At 44.7% G+C, this 17,368-nt stretch overlaps 1 long non-coding RNA gene across 1 annotated transcript; it reads right to left on the bottom strand.

Annotated features, from left to right (window-relative positions):
- Positions 1-352: 352 nt before the first annotated feature.
- Positions 353-11,301, bottom strand: LOC144990150 (uncharacterized). The gene is made up of 2 exons (XR_013654118.1): positions 8,868-11,301; positions 353-2,662 (listed from the first exon to the last, which is right to left on the bottom strand). It is a non-coding gene; the product is annotated as an uncharacterized LOC144990150 (long non-coding RNA).
- Positions 11,302-17,368: the final 6,067 nt, after the last annotated feature.

Here is a 17,368-nt window from a genome sequence, read left to right as displayed (position 1 = left end):
TGGCAGCTCCAGAATCCTGTTTTCTGTCCTCCAAGGACTGACCCGCAACGGCTCTTTTGAGAGCCACCCACAGAACCTTTAAGAGCTTGATTCTCTCTTTTTCACAGTTTTTACTCCAAACTTTTAAAGTACTACATTAGTTGAAAAGGTAAGAGATGAAAACAGGTAAAATAGTACATTTGGAAAGAAGCAGAACTGCCATCTTCCGTGTAAAATCACACTGCTATAAAGTACGGACCAAAAGTTTCTCATTTAAAAGAGTTTTCTTTATTTTCATGACTATGAATATTGTAGATGTCAGGGTTTTGACTTTTTCCTTAATAAAGAGAAGAAACACACAGGAGATGAGAACTTTTTGCTAGACTTCTGCAGAAGGAGAATCAGTCTGTGACAGCGCGAACTGTCGCAGAGGAGTTCTGCCATCCTGGTGCATGAAGCCTTCTTTTATTGAAAACTGAAGGTTGCAAACATGAATGTGGGTCATTTAATCAGAAACAACAAGAACATCATATTCTACTATAATCAGAGCTATTCAAGTCATTGTTTTCTTACTGAAAGATAGAAATGGGACAAACATATTATGGAGATTATAGTGTGCACGCAAATGATAATTATTTAACTCTAACATCCCTCCCTTTTTATCATTTCAAACACGTCATAAGAAAACACTATAAGGGGAAGGTACAACTGTAAAAAAATGTTATTGTTTTTTTGTTTTTATTTTTTTTAGAACAAGGCATCAAACATCATCATTTCACCACTTGCTTTTGGCACTTTCAGTGAGAGATTCATACGATGCCTCTGACGTAGGAGTATTCACATGGGGAGGGGTCCTCTTCAGCTTGTTGGACAAGCTGGTAACGGATGAAAGCCTGCGTGGTAGCCTTTGCGATCATGGACATGACACAAGGCAGGGCGCATGTTGTAAAAAGACAAAATAGGCACAAAATGATGAGTATAGGGGTCAATAATTTCAGCAGGAGGTGCCACCATGGGCCTGTGGTCAGCCAGGACCAGATGTCACTGGTGGGACTGGCGCCAGGAGTCGCAGACTTAACATAGGCTTGCAGCTCTGCTAAGTCGTGCAGTGCGGTAGAAATGTCCTGTCCATCACTGGTGCCGTCCGGGATGAAAGTGCAGCAGGTGTCTCCAACCATTTTGCACACACCTCCTGATGATGCAGTTAGGAGGTCGAGCACGAGTCGATTTTGCAGAACCATAGTTCTTATGGCCGACATCTCTGCTGCTGATGCATTGGAAAACTTGTAGGTGGTGTTAAGGAGTCTCAGCAATGCGTACCTGTTGATCTCGATGTGGTCTCTTATTTCTCCCACTCCGATCCATGGAAGGAGTGATTGTCCGAATTTTGCTCCTCCACCCCAGATGCGGAACTCCCATGGGACTCCAGTAGTGGTAGTCATTTGTAGGGCATTCATGTGGAACTCCGGTGCAGCACGTTTCCGTCGTGCGGGGTGGGGTGTTCGGACAGTTCTGTTCATGAAGAACACAGGTGGAACCAGAGGGACCAGAGCACAAAGGCCTCCCCAGTTTGGAGGAAGGGATGCATAGGCAGTGTGTCCGCACAGGAAGTACCAATCAGCTAGGACCCTGGATCCTCGGTCCCCAGGCACTATGGTACTGCAACCTGCTAGGTTTTGCCTACCTTTGGTCTGGTTTGTTATGTCCGTTTGATCAGGAATAATCCACAGCTTCCTCTGATCCTGTTGGCTTTCTGCATACAAGCTGAGTAGTTAGACCGAACTGTAAGATTGTAGTCACAGAAGGTCAAGGTAACGTTACACAGATGCCAGGGCACCATGCCCACTTTCACTGTGCCATTGTTGTATACACAACGTCCAAGTGAGCCAGGCTTCATGCTCACCAAAGATATCACCTCCGGGAGCTTAATGGGGTCTTGTGGTAGTGGCAACAGGTCTCTCATTGGGCCACATGGTCCACGGGGGTTATTGGGAGGAACCCAAAACCGCTCAGAGTAATTCCTTTTGCTCCAGGAGTTGAATGTCCTCCTGTTAGTTCGGTTGTAGCCAGGGTGTGTGCTAAGTTCATACAGGCAATCTTGTTGTCTTCTGGTGATATTGCCTGGACGGAGACCTGTATTGTGGGAAGCATACGGCATGAAAGTACACACATAACAGCTGGTGATGTTGCTGTCGTGTGCAGTTCTGTTCATCAGTTGCCACCAGAGATTGGTACTGTAGGAATGATCATGGGTGGCAATATTTAGGTGAGTTGTCTTTTCATACAGATCCCATGAGCGGTGGACGAGGTTGATACCGCCTTCTCCTGGTTTCTCCATTGCTAGGAAAGTCAGTGCGACTAGAAGACATGCTACAGTCACAGCGCAGCTCCGCACCCACCTGCTGCGGTCTCCCAGCAGTGGGCCTTCCATGCTGCTAGGTTGCAGAGTCACTTCAAAGATCCAGGTTCTAATGGATGTTGGGTTCGGCTGGTTTCTTCGCTGACGATTGAGACGAACCGCCAAGTGACTGAGATGTATCCAGCTGGGGCGTTCAGCTATTTTTACTGCCGTGGGTGTTGTTAGGAGGACTTGGTATGGTCCCTCCCACCGTGGGCTGGCCCAGTTCTTCCTTTTTAGGACCTTGATGAACACCCAGTCGCCTGGTTTCACTGGTGAGCTTTCCTGTGGAGATAAAGAGTCAGATGGCAGTAAATTTGCATTGGACACCTCCTTCTGGTTTATCATTCTTATGATAAAATCTTCTATTGTTTGTTTTCTATATTTGCTTTTTGTAAGTCTGTGGCTACTATAGGTAACCTATAGTGCCTACCATAGACTATTTCAAAGGGTGTCAGGCCATCTGATGTAGGTGTGATTCTCATGTATAGTTTTACTAGATCTAAACACTCTGGCCATGGTCTTCCTGTTGTTTCCATGCATTTTTTGAGTCTGCTTTTTACTGTTCCATTTGTGCGTTCCACAAGTCCTGCACTTTGTGGGTGGTATGCACAGTGATTTTTCAACGTCATTTTTAGGCTGGCGGCCATGTTTTGGATGATGGTGTTAACAAAATGGGCTCCATTATCACTATATATAATTTCTGGTATTCCATAATTGGGAATGATGGTTTTACAGATACCTTTTGCTACTGAGATCGCGTCTGCTTTTTTGGTAGGGATTATTTCTACCCACTTTGACAATGCGTCTATTAGCACAAGGCAGTACTTATAGGGGCCACTTGCCGTAAGTTCAATGAAATCCATGTGTAATACCTGGAAAGGGTAGGATGGCTTAGGAAAAGTTCCCCGCTTTGGTCGCATATTACCCTGTGGGTTATGCCGTATACAGGTAGGGCATGTTGTACAAAACCTTTTTAAGTACGATTGTAGGCCAAATGCTGTAAAGTGACTTTGTATGAGCACTGTCATTCCTCCTGTCGACACATGGCATGGCCCATGTGTCGCAACTGCCGCTGCTTTGAACAATGATTTTGGGAGTATAGGTTTACCATGCAGTTCATAAATATGTTTTTCATTTATTTCTGCTCCTTTTGATAACCACAATTTCTTTTCCTGCAGTGGAGCTGAGCTTTGCATGTCATGCAGGATGCTAGTGTCTATGAGTTGTGTGTTTTCTGTTTCTGCAGAGTATGTTCCTGTGTTGTGGTGTCCTGCTGCAGCTTGTTTTGCAATTTTATCAGCAAGCCTGTTCCCTATTGAGACTGTGTCCGTGTTTGCAGTGTGTGCGGCACATTTACAAACTGCTAACCTTGATGGGGCCTTTATGGCTTGTAAGAGGTTAAGTAAAAGTTGTGCGTGGGTGATGGGTTTGCCTGTGGAAGTTTTCATTCCTCTGCGTTCCCATTGTTTGGCAAAATAAAAAAGTGTGGAAAAAGCATACTGGCTGTCTGTGTACACTGTAAGGTCTTTTCCTTTGGCTAATTCACATGCTCTGGTTAACGCTATAATTTCAGCTGCTTGTGCTGACATGCTAGGAGGGAGCTGAGCTGCTTCAATGATTGTTTTAGGTAACTGGACAACAGCGTAACCAGTTTGGTTTTTTCCCATTTCCGTTTTTGAGCAAGAACCGTCAACAAACCAAGTCATGCCGGTTGTTAAAGGGGTGTCAGTTAAGTCTGGACGTGGTAACTGTAACTCGTCGGTTGCTTCCAGTCAATTGTGTGGCTCGCCATCTTTTGGGAGAGGTAGCAATGTTGCTGGGTTGAGAATGCTGCACCGAGCGATTGTGATGTGTGGTTGGGCTAATAACGTAGCTGTGTAAGAGAGATGTCTCGCGGGTGAAAGCAAGTTCATTTTGCTTTGTAGAAGTAAAACGTCAACGGCATGAGGGACTAAAAGTTGTAAAGGATGAAATAATATTACATCTGCCGAGGAGGTTACAGCCATCGATGCAGCACAAACTGCCTGCACACATGGTGGTAGAGATTGGGCAACAGGATCAAGCTTTTTTGAGTAAAATGTAAGGGGGCGTAATTTGTCTCCGTGTTTTTGCATAAGTACAGAAGTCATGTACCCCTCCCTGCAGTCCACTGTCTGCACGAACGGTTTGGAATAGTTAGGCAGTGCTAATGTGGTAGTGTTGATTAGATCTTGTTTAAGGTTTGTGAATGCTTTTTCCGCCTCTGGTGTCCACTGTATCTTATCTGTCATGGTCATTGGTTTGGCGTGAATCAGGTCAAGGAGGGGTTGAGTGACAACCGCATAGTGGGGTATCCAAGCACGGCAGTAGTTGCACAACCCGAGGAAAGACATCATTTGCTTTTTAGTTTGTGGCTTGGGGGTGTCTGCCACAGCTTGTTTTCTGGTAAAATGGATTTGTTTTCCTGCAGCTGTCAAAGTGTGACCTAGGTATGTGACTTCCTCCTTTACCCTTTGCAGTTTTGCCTGGCTTACTTTGTTTCCTGTCTTGTGGAGGTGGCGCAGCAGTGCAAGGGAATCTTGTTTACAGCTTTCTTTATCTTCGCTTGCTACTAGTATGTCGTCTACGTACACTATGAGCTGGCTTTTAGGTGATAGCTGCAGATCAGAAAGGCAAGCCATAATGGCCTGTGTGAAGATAGTGGGAGAGTCTGCAAAACCTTGGGGGAGTCTGGTATATGTGTATTTAGCACCATTGTAAGTAAATGCGAACCAAAATTGAGAATCTGGATGTATTGGTATAGAGAAAAATGCATTACTTAGATCTACCACTGAAAAAAACTTATGGTTTGGCTTGAGGGAATTCAGCAGTGTGTGTGGGTCTGGTACTAATGGGGCTCTGGTCTGCACTGCTTCGTTTACCGCTCTTAAATCCTGGATCATACGCCAATCTGTTTTGTTTGCTTTCTGTACAGGAAAAATAGGGGTGTTACAAGGGGAGTCAGGACATGGGCGGATAATGCCACTTTTCAGTGATTGTTCTATGACTGGTTTTATACCGACTGCAGCTTCAGGTTTTAAGGGGTATTGTCTAATTCGGGGATGCCAAGATGATTTCGGGGTGATCTGAACAGGTGGAATGGACCTTAGTAGCCCTACATCCGTAGGACCTTTGGTCCATAGGTCATCTGGAATTTTGGCCAGGTCTGCTAAATCTCTGTCTGTAAGGTAAATTTCAGCTTGTCATTGCAGGGGGTGGACTGCTGCTGTTCCAGTGAGCACTCCAGTATGTGTAGTGCGCCACATGTTGGTGGATGGGCTGTAAGCCCAGCGGGAGTCATCAGTGTGATAATCAGTGGCCGCACATGCCAGTTTTAGCCTTTGTCCCACATCTGTCCATGAGATGTTTTCAGGCTTAAAAAGGGGAATGTGGGGGACTGCCTCTAACTGATATGGAGGCTCTGAGGGCGGGACCACATGCACGGCTGCGAGTGAACGCCTATCTGTATATAAATGCGTTGTTCCTACAAGGGTCTGGTGCTGGGAGCAGAAATTCAAAATGTTTGGGTCAGACGGGTCGTTGTAAATTGCCATAGTAATCTGAAGATTACTATAGGCCATTTCATTTTGGGGTTCCTCTAACGATTCTCGTGCAGTGGTCAGCATGCAGGTCGGTTGTATGTGATTGTTGTCTGGGAGCAAATCATATGAACAATACACTCTCTGATTTATTTCAGTGTCAGCAACGTAGGAACCGTGTGGTGTTCTAAAAGCTTGCATGCCGTCTTTTACTGGAACCACAGCAATTCCTAGTTTTACCATTAGGTCGCGTCCTAATAAGTTAACGGGGCATTTTGGGGACATGACTACTGTTGCGCTGATTTCTTTTCCTGTTTCTGGGTCTATAATGCTTAGGGGTTTAGACACGTTTTCAGTTTCGATCTGACCATTTGCTGCCTTTACTTTTATTTGGTGTTTGGATTTCATTATTCCTGGTACCTGCGTTTTCACAACTGTTTTACATGCTCCGGTGTCACAAAGAAATGGTATGTCTTTGCCATTTAATGTTAACATTACCCATGGTTTTTCATAAAGGGTGTTTAAAATGTTCCAAGCTGAGCAAACGTCTACTATTTCACTACGATTGCTTTGGTCATCATCTAGTCAGAAATCATTCCCATGCAAATGGCATGATTGCTGATTAGGTGGTTTATTGGGTTGTCCGTGATTCGGACCTTGTTTGTTGTTTGGGCATTCTGCTGACCAGTGGCCATGGCCACCACAGCACCAACAGTCTTCTGAGCGATTAGGGCCTTTTCTGCCCCTGGGATTACCACGTCCTCTGCCTCGCCCACGCCCACGCCCCCGCCCGCGAGGTGTGGGTCCGTGGAAAAACACTGCAGAGTGTGGAAGAGCATCTGAGGTGAAAAACACATCAGGGTTTTTCTTTTCTTTTGTAATTCTTTCAGCGTGACGGGCCCATGTCATGGTTTGTGGTACTGAGCTGTCATCAGATTCAACGTGATGGGTACAAACCCATTCACTAATTTCTGGCCGCAATGCTTTCAGGAGACCATTTTTTAACTGTTGTTGGTAAGCTGAGGCTGGGTCCTCATTGTGTGTAATGCCACTGTGGGTCTTAAATTCTTTTTCAAAGCGGAGGGCAAAATCGTCTACCGGCTCCTCTGTTTTTTGTTTTATCCCTGCCAGGTGGGAGTAGTTTGCTTTCTTCTTGAATATTGTTCTAATTCTGCCTTCCAAAGCTGTCCAGGCTCTGTCATAGCTGCTGGACAGTGCGTCGACAGGGGCGGGAAAAACTTCATTTTGGCCATCTCTGCCTGTATAATCCCCTCTTACTCTAGCCCAATGTTTTCCCACTGATGTTTGGGCTGCTTGGCCAGCCTCATACCCATTTAGTCTGTACGAGAGTATAAGATCTCTCATATCTTCTATCCACTTCTCTACATCTTCATCAATGGGAGTCAGCCCTTCAACAGCCCTTCGAGCTTCTTCCAGGGTCCAGGGTCGGAACACATAAAGGTGTTCGGGCCCTCTTTCGCCTGGATTTGGATTAGCCACCTGAATCATTGGATATGTTTCTGTTCCCTCAGCCCGATATCTGAGGGGGGGTTTTAGCTCGGATCTGTCTCTGAAATCGTAAGTAGGGGGCTCAGGTGGGGGTGGAGGTGGGGGCAGAGAGGTAAGGTCTGGGTATAATGAAAGGGAGACATGGGGACTGGTCAGGGACAAACGTTGTACTGCAGGTGTTTCCTCAGTTTTTGACTGTAGCATGTCAGCTACTCTCGCAGCCTGCTGGCGTCTGCCGCAGAGCTGGGTTTCGTTATCTTCCGGACGTACGAACATGGTGATAGGAGTCCCTGCTTCTTTTGATTTGTTTGCTTTTTTGTCTTTCGCAGCCTGGATATCTTTTTTACGTTTATCTGCTTCTCTAAGCCAGTGTCTTGCACAATCTAATTCTTTTTGTTTGTCTTCCATTCTTTTCTTATCTCTGGTTTTTCCAGCTACGCTTGCCTCTAGTTTAACAACTACTTCTTTCCATTCTTCTGTTTTTAGCTGTCCTTTCACACCATACTTTTTCTTCCATTTTAACATGTATCGCATGCTGTTTGGGTCTTTTCGTGCCATATATTTTTCATCCCCCTGTAAAGGAGCCCCGTCAGGGGATTTACTCATGTTGCTACCCATAATCACACTGTAGGACGGTGAATTTAAACACAAATCAATTCTAATCGTCTGCAGTCCACACTTTTGAAATTATGGAAAAAAAAATGCAAAAAGAAACCTCGGAGATTACTTTGGTGACCTCGGCCAACCAGGAGGTATGGCACGCTATGTCCCGAGTTCCTGGTCCAGGGAGATCGAACTAGCTCGAATCTCCGACACCAAGGTCACTTTGATATTAATGCGGAAAATAAATAAATTTATTATACAATCATGAAAAAAAAAAAAAAAAAAAAGATGCAAACACTCCGAGATTACTTTGGTGACCTCGGCCAACCAGGAGGTATGGCACGCTATATCCCGAGTTCCTGGTCCAGGGAGATCGAACTAGCTCGAATCTCCGACACCAAGGTCACTTTGATATTAATGCGGAAAATAGGAGGAGAAAAATAAAGAAAAGACAAATGTAAAAAAAATGTAAAATATATATATATATATATATATATATATATATATATATATATATATATATATATATATATATATATATATATATTAATTTATTTATTTATTTATTTATTTTTTATTCCCCTTAGCCAGAAACCTTTTCTGCTATTCCTATTCTTTGCGCTTGGGACTGGTTACCCTTTTTAGCCAGAAACCTTTTCTGCTATTTTTATTCTTTGCGCTTGGGACTGGTTACCCTTTTTAGCCAGAAACCTTTTCTGCTATTTTTATTCTTTGCGCTTGGGACTGGTTACCCTTTTTAGCCAGAAACCTTTTCTGCTATTTTTACTCTCAACACTGTGATCGTATGCAAAACTCACTCAGTCCTGTGGTTCATCACTTCCGGTCGGATCTCGTCAAGCCACCGCTGGCAGTTGAGGGTTAGACCTATGACGCTGGCCCGGCGAAGAATTCACCTCCCGGGACTTTCTTCCGGACAGCCTATATTGTCCGGGCGTGCACGGCTTCAGCGCGTCGTCCTCAGTCCACCACCGGTGGGTATGTTGAGATCCGGGTCACGGCACCAAGATGTCAGGGTTTTGACTTTTTCCTTAATAAAGAGAAGAAACACACAGGAGATGAGAACTTTTTGCTAGACTTCTGCAGAAGGAGAATCAGTCTGTGACAGCGCGAACTGTCGCAGAGGAGTTCTGCCATCCTGGTGCATGAAGCCTTCTTTTATTGAAAACTGAAGGTTGCAAACATGAATGTGGGTCATTTAATCAGAAACAACAAGAACATCATATTCTACTATAATCAGAGCTATTCAAGTCATTGTTTTCTTACTGAAAGATAGAAATGGGACAAACATATTATGGAGATTATAGTGTGCACGCAAATGATAATTATTTAACTCTAACAGTAGAGTTCCTCTTTCCCTCTCCCCTCCTGGGGAGTGGGAGTGCTTCCAGATTCCAGTTGGCTCATCTGTGCTCCTGTTCCTGACAGTGTACCTCGCCTTTGCTCCCGCTCCTACTCCTGGCTGTGGTTCCTGTCTCCGGCTTGACTCGCGCCCTTGACTGTCCCCCCAACCACGGCTGGATGAAGCTCGTCTGCTGGACTTTATATTTGTAGTAGTAGGGTTAGATAAGTTAATTATTTTCTAAGAGTTCTGGTAAATCGCCTGTCCGTCCTGGGGGAGGATCCCTCCTTCATGTTGGCACCCCTGAGGTTTCTTCGTTTTTTCCGGAATCCGGTTTTTTAGGAGTTTTTCCTTACCGCGAAGGGGGGTCTAAGGGCAGGGATGCCAGTATGGCTTAGTCAGTTTGTAGTTCATTTTAGTATTTTCCTATTGAACTCTTTGTATTCGTGATCCTTTTGAGTTCATGTTTCACTTCGAAGCCCATCTAGACGACTGTTGTTGTGATTTTGGGCTATACAAATAAAATTGAATTGAAGGCATCAAAACTGTGAATTAACACATGTAGAATTATACACATGACAAAGTGTGAAACAACTGAAATTATGTCATATTCTAGGTTCTTGATAGTAGCCACCTTTAGCTTTAATCACTGCTTTGCACACTCTTGGCATTCTCTTGATGAGCTTCTAGAGGTAGTCACCTGTAATGTTTTTCACTTCACAGGTGTGCCCTGTCAGGTTTAATAAGTGGGATTTCTTGCCTTATAAATGGGGTTGGAACCATCAGTTGTGTTGTGCAGAAGTCAGGTGGATACACAGCTGATAGTCCTACTGAATAGACTGTTAAAATGTGTTTTATGGCAAGAAAAAAAGCAGCTAAGTAAGAGTGACTATCATTACTTTAAGAAATGGAGGTCAGTCAGTCCAAAAAAATGGGAAAACTTTGAAAGTGTCCCCAAGTGCAGTCACAAAAACCATCAAGCGCTACTTAGAAACTGGCTCACATGCGGACCGCCCCAGGAAAGGAAGACCAAGAGTCACCTCTGCTGTGGAGGATAAGTTCATCCGAGCCACCAGCCTCAGAAATGGCAGGTTAACAGCAGCTCTGATTAGAGAGCAGGTCAATGGCACACAGAGTTCTAGCAGCAGACACATCTCCACAAAAACTGTTAAAAGGAGACTGTGTGAATCAGGCCTTCATGGTAGAATATCTGCTAGGAAACCACTGCTAAAGAAAGGAAACAAGCAGAAGAGACTTATTTAGGCTAAAGAACACAAGGAATGGACATTAGACCAGTGGAAATCTGTGCTTTGGTCTGATGAGTCTAAATTGGAGATTTTTGGTTCCAACCACTGTTTTTGTGATATGCAGAAAAGGTGAACGGATGACTCTAGATACCTGGTTCCCACCGTGAAGCATGGAGGAGGAGGTGTGATGGTGTGGGGGTGCTTTGCTGGTGACACTGTTGGGGATTTATTCCAAATTGAAGGCATACTGAACCAGCATGGCTACCACAGCATCTTGCAGCGGCATGCTTTTCCATCTGGTTTCATTTTAGTTGGACCATCATTTATTTTTCAACAGGACAATGACCCCAAACACACCTCCAGGCTGTGTAAGGGCTATGTGACCAAGGAGAGTGGTGGGGGGCTGCGACAGATGACCTGGCCTCCACAGTCACCAGTCCTGAACCCAATCCAGATGGTTTGGGGTGAGCTAGACCGCAGAGTGACGGCAAAAGGGCCAACAAGTGCTAAGCATCTCTGGGAACTACTTCAAGACTGTTGGATGACCATTTCAGGTGAGTACCTGTTGAAGCTCATCAAGAGAATACCAAGAGTGTGCAAAGCAGTAATCAAAGCAAAAGGTGGCTACTATGAAGAACCTAGAATATGACATATTTTCAATTGTTTTACACCGTTTTGTTATGTACATAACTTCACATGTGTTAATTCATAGTTTTGATGCCTTCGGTGGGACTCTACAATATTCATAGTCATGAAAATAAAGAAAACTCTTTGAATGAGAAGGTATGTCCAAACTTTTGGTCTGTATTGTATAGCAGTGTGAATTTACGAGGAAGAGGGCAGTTCTGCTCCTATCCAAATGTACTATTTTACCTGTTTTAATCTCTTACCTTTTCAACTAATGTAGTACTTTAAAAGTTTGGAGTAAAAACTGTGAAAAAAAAAGAGAATCAAGCTCTTAAAGGTTCTGTGGGTGGCTCTCAAAAGAGCCGTTGTGGGTCAGTCCTTGGAGGACAGAAAACAGGATTCTGGAGCTGCCATGGGTCTGCTCCCTCTGCAGGAAAGTGGATCATGAAGGAGTCTCTCAGCTGGAGAGCCTCTCTGTTGGCAGCAACCTATTTTATACCTTGCAGCAGCTCGTCTTCAGTTACCACAGCCTCATCTCTGCAGGTTCCTGTGGTGCTGATGAGAAGCTGTGCTGAACACGAGAACTTTATACTCTGCTCTGGATCCTCAGTCAGGCGCCAATACAGACCCTACTGTGCAGAGAACATCCTGAAGATATTCTTTACAAGCATGCGGGCTGGGGATAAGTCGTAGTCGAAGATGCACCTCTATCGGGAAAGGAGGCACCCAGGGAATGACTGCATGGGGTTTCTCTGCAGTGGGAAGTGGCCTCATCTGCCACAAAGACAAGGGGAAGGAGTTCTTGTTTTTTTCTCTCTGGGGATTGAGGACTCATTGGAGACAGACAATTGACTGATCCACTGTGAAGCGGCTAACCAAAGGTGGATAAAGCCAGTGTTCCACCGTCACTCGTCCTGCTCCAACATCTATCACCAACAACCAACCAAAGTCAGAAGAGGAACTACAGAAAAATCTTTTGCTTTGGGGGCCTTCAGGACAACATGCCTGCTGTCCACTGCCCCACTGTCCACTGTCCCAGAGGATTTAAAAGCCACCAGACAAGAACTGACTAGTCTGGCTCCAGGGTGGGGCACTGGTAACTCTTATTGGGGGGAGTAAGTGGATCTAGTACTGAAAAGGTTTTTGTTTGAATCGCCCTTAGTCTGGCCAATCTCCCAGTTCCAGTTTGAGGTGGAAAACACCACCCGGCTACCGGCTCCTGGGATCATTCGGGCACGCAAACCCCTCCACCACGATAAGGTGGCGATTCAGGGAGGGGATATTTATCAGTCACTAGCCAATCACTAACAATTACTGTGGGGACTGTTAAGAAATGGAGGTCAGTCAGTCCAAAAAAATGGGAAAACTTTGAAAGTGTCCCCAAGTGCAGTCACAAAAACCATCAAGCGCTACTTAGAAACTGGCTCTTAAAGAATATTTGTCTTTAACTATGATCTGGTTGAGCTCACGATAATCAATACAGGGCCTAAGGGTCTTGTCTTTTTTTTCAACGAAGAAGAACCCCGCGCCGACAGGTGAAGATGAGGGTCGGATGTGGCCGAGGGAGAGAGCTTCCTGGATGTAGCTCTCCATAGCGAGTTTCTCGGGCCCGGAGAGGTTAAATAATTTCCTTTTGGGTAAGGGGTTCCACTGAGGAGTTCGATGGCGCAATCATAGGGTCTATGGGGTGGTAGCGCGCATGCTCTGGATTTACTAAATACGATTTTGAGATCGTGGTAGCAGGTCGGCACTTTAGACAGGTCAATATCATCGTTTTCCGGCGGGTCAGCAATAGGTGAGAGCGGAGTGTAAACAGTTGGCCATGCAATAAGTACTCCAATTAGTGATACGGACAGAAGACCAGTCGATTTGGGGATTATGCAAGTGTAACCAAAAGAACCCCAAAATCACGGGGGTCTGGGGGGAGTCGGTGACGAAAAACTGATGATATTCACGATGGTTGCCGGAGGTGATTAGCAGAACCGTACGGGAAAACTGAGGACGGGGGGGAAAATCCGAAGTGGGTTTGCGGGGAACAAGGTTGTGTTCCGTCTGACGTTCACGGAGCCGAATGTCTGAGCGAATAGCTGCAGACACAAGTTCTTCAAAACTGTTTGCTTCAGGCTGGGTACATAGATGATCCTTTATTTTTTCGTTTAATGACTGATAGAAGATTCCCTTGAGGGCTACGTCAGGCCAACCGGCTTCGACCGCCAAAATACGGAAGTCTATGATATGGTCGCTTACCGAACGGTTACGCTGCTTGAGGCCGAGTAACCGCCGGGTGGCTTCTTCCTGTTTACGCGTCTGGTCAAATACGAGCCGGAATTCTCAGATGAATCGTTCAAAGGGAAGATGAGAAATGGGGTGAGCGGCTAAAAAGGCCTGGACCCACTGTAGGGCTTTATTGCGGAGCGAGTTAACAATAAGAGATATTTTTCGCTGATCGGAATGGTAGTACCTGGGTGCCTGCTGAAATAGGAGGTGGCACTGAAGCAAGAAGCCGCTGCAGGCTTCCACATCTCCATGGAAAGGCTCTGGTTGAAGGCGGATGTTTTCCTCTGACGAGGAGGAAGTGACGGCCGGAATGTTGCCGGAAGCAGTAGGCGGAACTGAGGCTGTGGAACTTGAGGTCTGACCAGTAAATTCAGCTAAGGTTTGTGTTATGTTGTCCAGACGACGGAATAATTCCTGCTGGGCTGCAGACATCTGAGCGAGAGCCTCGGATTGACGGTTTAGGAGCATACCTTGTTGCGTGATGGAAAGGCGGAGCCCTTCCGGGTCAGCTGGGTCAGGAGTTTGGCCAGATCGTTCTGCCATGATCTCGCGAGGTTTGCAGACCCAAATGCTGGAACCCGAAAGGAGACTGGGCAGGCAGCAGGGTAAGCGAGAACAGAGTTTAATTTCACAGCAAAGAGTTGACTTGATGAACAAGGGTAAATTCCAGAGCTCTTTTGCGCGGCCAGAGGAGGAGGCTGGAGGGTCTTGAAGGCAGCAACCGTGGGATCCGAGACGGAGCCAGAGAGGCGACGGGATTAGGCGAGCGGGTGACAAACAGCAACCAGGTGAGCACCTCGTGGAAATGGTTTTCCTGAGAAGGCACGAGAAACAAGGTATGAGCGTGGGGGAAACAGGCAAAGACAAGGCAAGGCAAAAACTAGTAGAGGCCAGGCTAAGCACCGTGGGAGTAAAACGATCTGGCGTTGAATAATGATCCAGGCTCTCCTTCTGAAGCTGCAGGGATGATGAGATGAGGAGGAACAGCTGTTTGCGTCAGGTGGAACTAGACGAGGGGGAAGAGTCTGACAGAGGCACCGTGACACCTTCAGTGTAAATCTACAATATTCATAGTCATGAATATTCAGGAATGTGCTGAACAGTGGTTTTTGAAAGCGCTTTTAGCCTACATTGTTCACACTGGACTATTACTACCTGATGCTAACGCATGTGTACATGGTAGTTAGTTTGGTGCAAAATTCACTATTCCAATATTTGAAATACTTGGTGTCATAAGATTCCAGTGGGGCACGACTTATAATTTTTAAGTTGCTGGCATTTCTACGTTTTGCAAAGGATGTCATCCAAACATCACTACCAAGTCTAAGTCCCTGATTGGTCAATGTTCAACTGGTTTAGCTTTTTCCCCATGTTCAGTGGTGGTGTGTTTTGTATGTAGAGACCAGAAACTGACCTAAAAATGTGCCTAACGATGCCTAGCAGAAGAATTTTGAACAGAGAACCCCAAAACTCGCGTTTCCAAGCCTGGTGTGAACGTAGCATTGTAAATCAGTGGTAGCATTTCAATATGTTAAAGTAACCGGGTTATGATCAGCTTTTTTTTCTGCATAAAAAATGTTTTTATCCAAGTATGATAAAGTCATGATGCTCTCAGCTAAAACACAAAATTCAGCATTATGTTATTGAGCTGTTTCTAAAGAGGTTTTTTTTTAGCACTGAATATATTTCCGTGCTAGCTGGGGGCTTGGCTTTTTTGATGCCCATCTGTATAGGGGCCTTAAGGCTTGTGGGGCCAGTTCCTTCATCCAGACGGGGTGCGTAAGGATGTTTTGGGTTCCTCTGTGGTCAGTTGTTGGAGGACTTCCGGTGGGGTGGCAGGGCAGGACCCTAGCCTAGCCAGAGGCTTGGTCTCTATGGGTGCAGACGGGGATTGGGCCCCGTTTGCTCGGAGGGGCATCTGTCATCTCCCATCCTGGAGCCGGGACTGAGCTCCCTGTTCCAGCTTTTCCCTTTCTAGGTGGAGGGACAGCAGCATTTACGTAACAGGATCTTATCAACTTTTCCATTTGCTCCATGAAATAAATATATAAAGAATTCATAAAAAGTTTTTTTTTTCTCAAAACAAAAAAAAATTATTCAAATCTAAAACCTGGCTTGCTCATGGGGTTCAGAACCGAAGCTTCCTTTTTTTCTCACACGTTTTCTTCAGATTCCATCCATCTTATGGAATGACTAATGCTGCGGTTCACATTGGAGGCTGTCCACAGTTTCTGCTGCTAAATAAGCGTTTAAATAGGAGGATGTTTAGTGTGAAACTGCAATTTTACCAAGAAAGATAAGCAATTAGTTGCAACCATGAGCTGTAATTACTCTTGTTATCCTTTAAATGATTCTGGCACACAAAGAGAGCTTGAATTAAACTGTTAGATGTCCTTGCATTGCAATAGCAGTATCTCACTAAGCATTAAAAACCAGTTTTTATTCTTTTTTAGGAGAAACCCCTTTGCTAGAAGCAGTGATAAATGTAAACTCTTAAAACGGTTTCAAATTTGTTCCTTTAGAATCACAACAATGAAATAATAAAGAACATTAGCCGAACATTTTAAATTGCTTAAAAAAAGTTAGCTATGTGTTTAATTTCTGTGAAATAAAAGAAAAATGAAAAACTTTTAAGCCACTGGATCATCTGATCGTCTTTAGAGGGAAAACAAAATACAAGGAAATATGAATATGAATATCTATGAATACTTTAATAAAACATTTCCAGCATTTTTATTTGTCTTTTAGAAAAATTCCTTTACATAAGACTGATGACTCTTGACAAGTTTGTCATCGAGGTCTGTCCATATTGTTTTTAATTGAATTAACATTTCCAAAGGAACTGATGCTCTTCTATGGACAGCAGGATCTTGGTGTGGATTTCCACCAAGCTCGCTCCTGCTTAAAGCTGTGTCACAAACTCTCTACGTTTTGTGTATTTTCCACATATGAAATTTCAGTCTTCCGTGATACATGCGTGATATATGAAATGCATGTGTTCGTCATTCGTCAAAGTGTGAAAAAGAACGTCGAGGTTTTCTCCCTCTTCTGTTTTGTCCAGAAACGGGGGTTTATACAAACGTACCCACCTAAATCTGTCCAACACAAGTCTTTCAACTTCAATGTGTTTGTTCCACTGCTAGAAAGCTGTTAAAAAATCAAGGGGGAAAAAGCATGGCTGTGGTGTGATGGTTATATGGGAATAGCCTCCTTTTTTGGACCCTATAGAACAGTGGTCCCCAACCACCGGGCCGCGGGACACTTGGCACCAGGACGCACAGAAAGAAAAAATCATTTCCATTTTATTGTTTTTTTCGAAACAAACGTTTTATTTTGAAAAGTGACCGGATTCTCTCTGTTACATCCGTCACACTTAACGCACGTCAAAGTCGCGACACCAAACATCACGTGATACAACCCGCTAAAATTAAACCCAAACAACCAAAATGAGCAAAAAACAAACTTCTGTAGAAAGTTGCTTTGACAAGGGGGAAACGGTCCAATGAAGGGACAGAAGAGGAACCTGCACCCGCTAAAAAAAGGAAATCTGCCTTTAACAGGCAGCGGTAAACGTGCCTTGCGTTGAAACCTCAACCCCCCCCCATCGGTCCGCGGTAAACGTGTCTTGCGTTGTACCGGTCCGCGGTGACAAAAAGGTTGGGGACCACTGCTATAGAAGACGGAAATTCTAATGAAATAATTTAAACATCAGGAATTCTGTTGAAATTTCATCACGACCCTCCAACGGCCAAACCTAGTTAGTCAGTAGAAAATGTCATGTTGGATTTATAGAATCTAATAAACAACC

Source organism: Oryzias latipes, chromosome 2 (assembly GCF_053564925.1).
Source record: "Oryzias latipes strain Hd-rR chromosome 2, Olatipes_Hd-rR_3.1".
Taxonomy (NCBI): Eukaryota; Metazoa; Chordata; class Actinopteri; order Beloniformes; family Adrianichthyidae; genus Oryzias; species Oryzias latipes.
The sequence above is the reverse complement of the archived record's forward strand: the minus strand, read 5'-3'. Positions and strand labels throughout refer to the sequence as shown.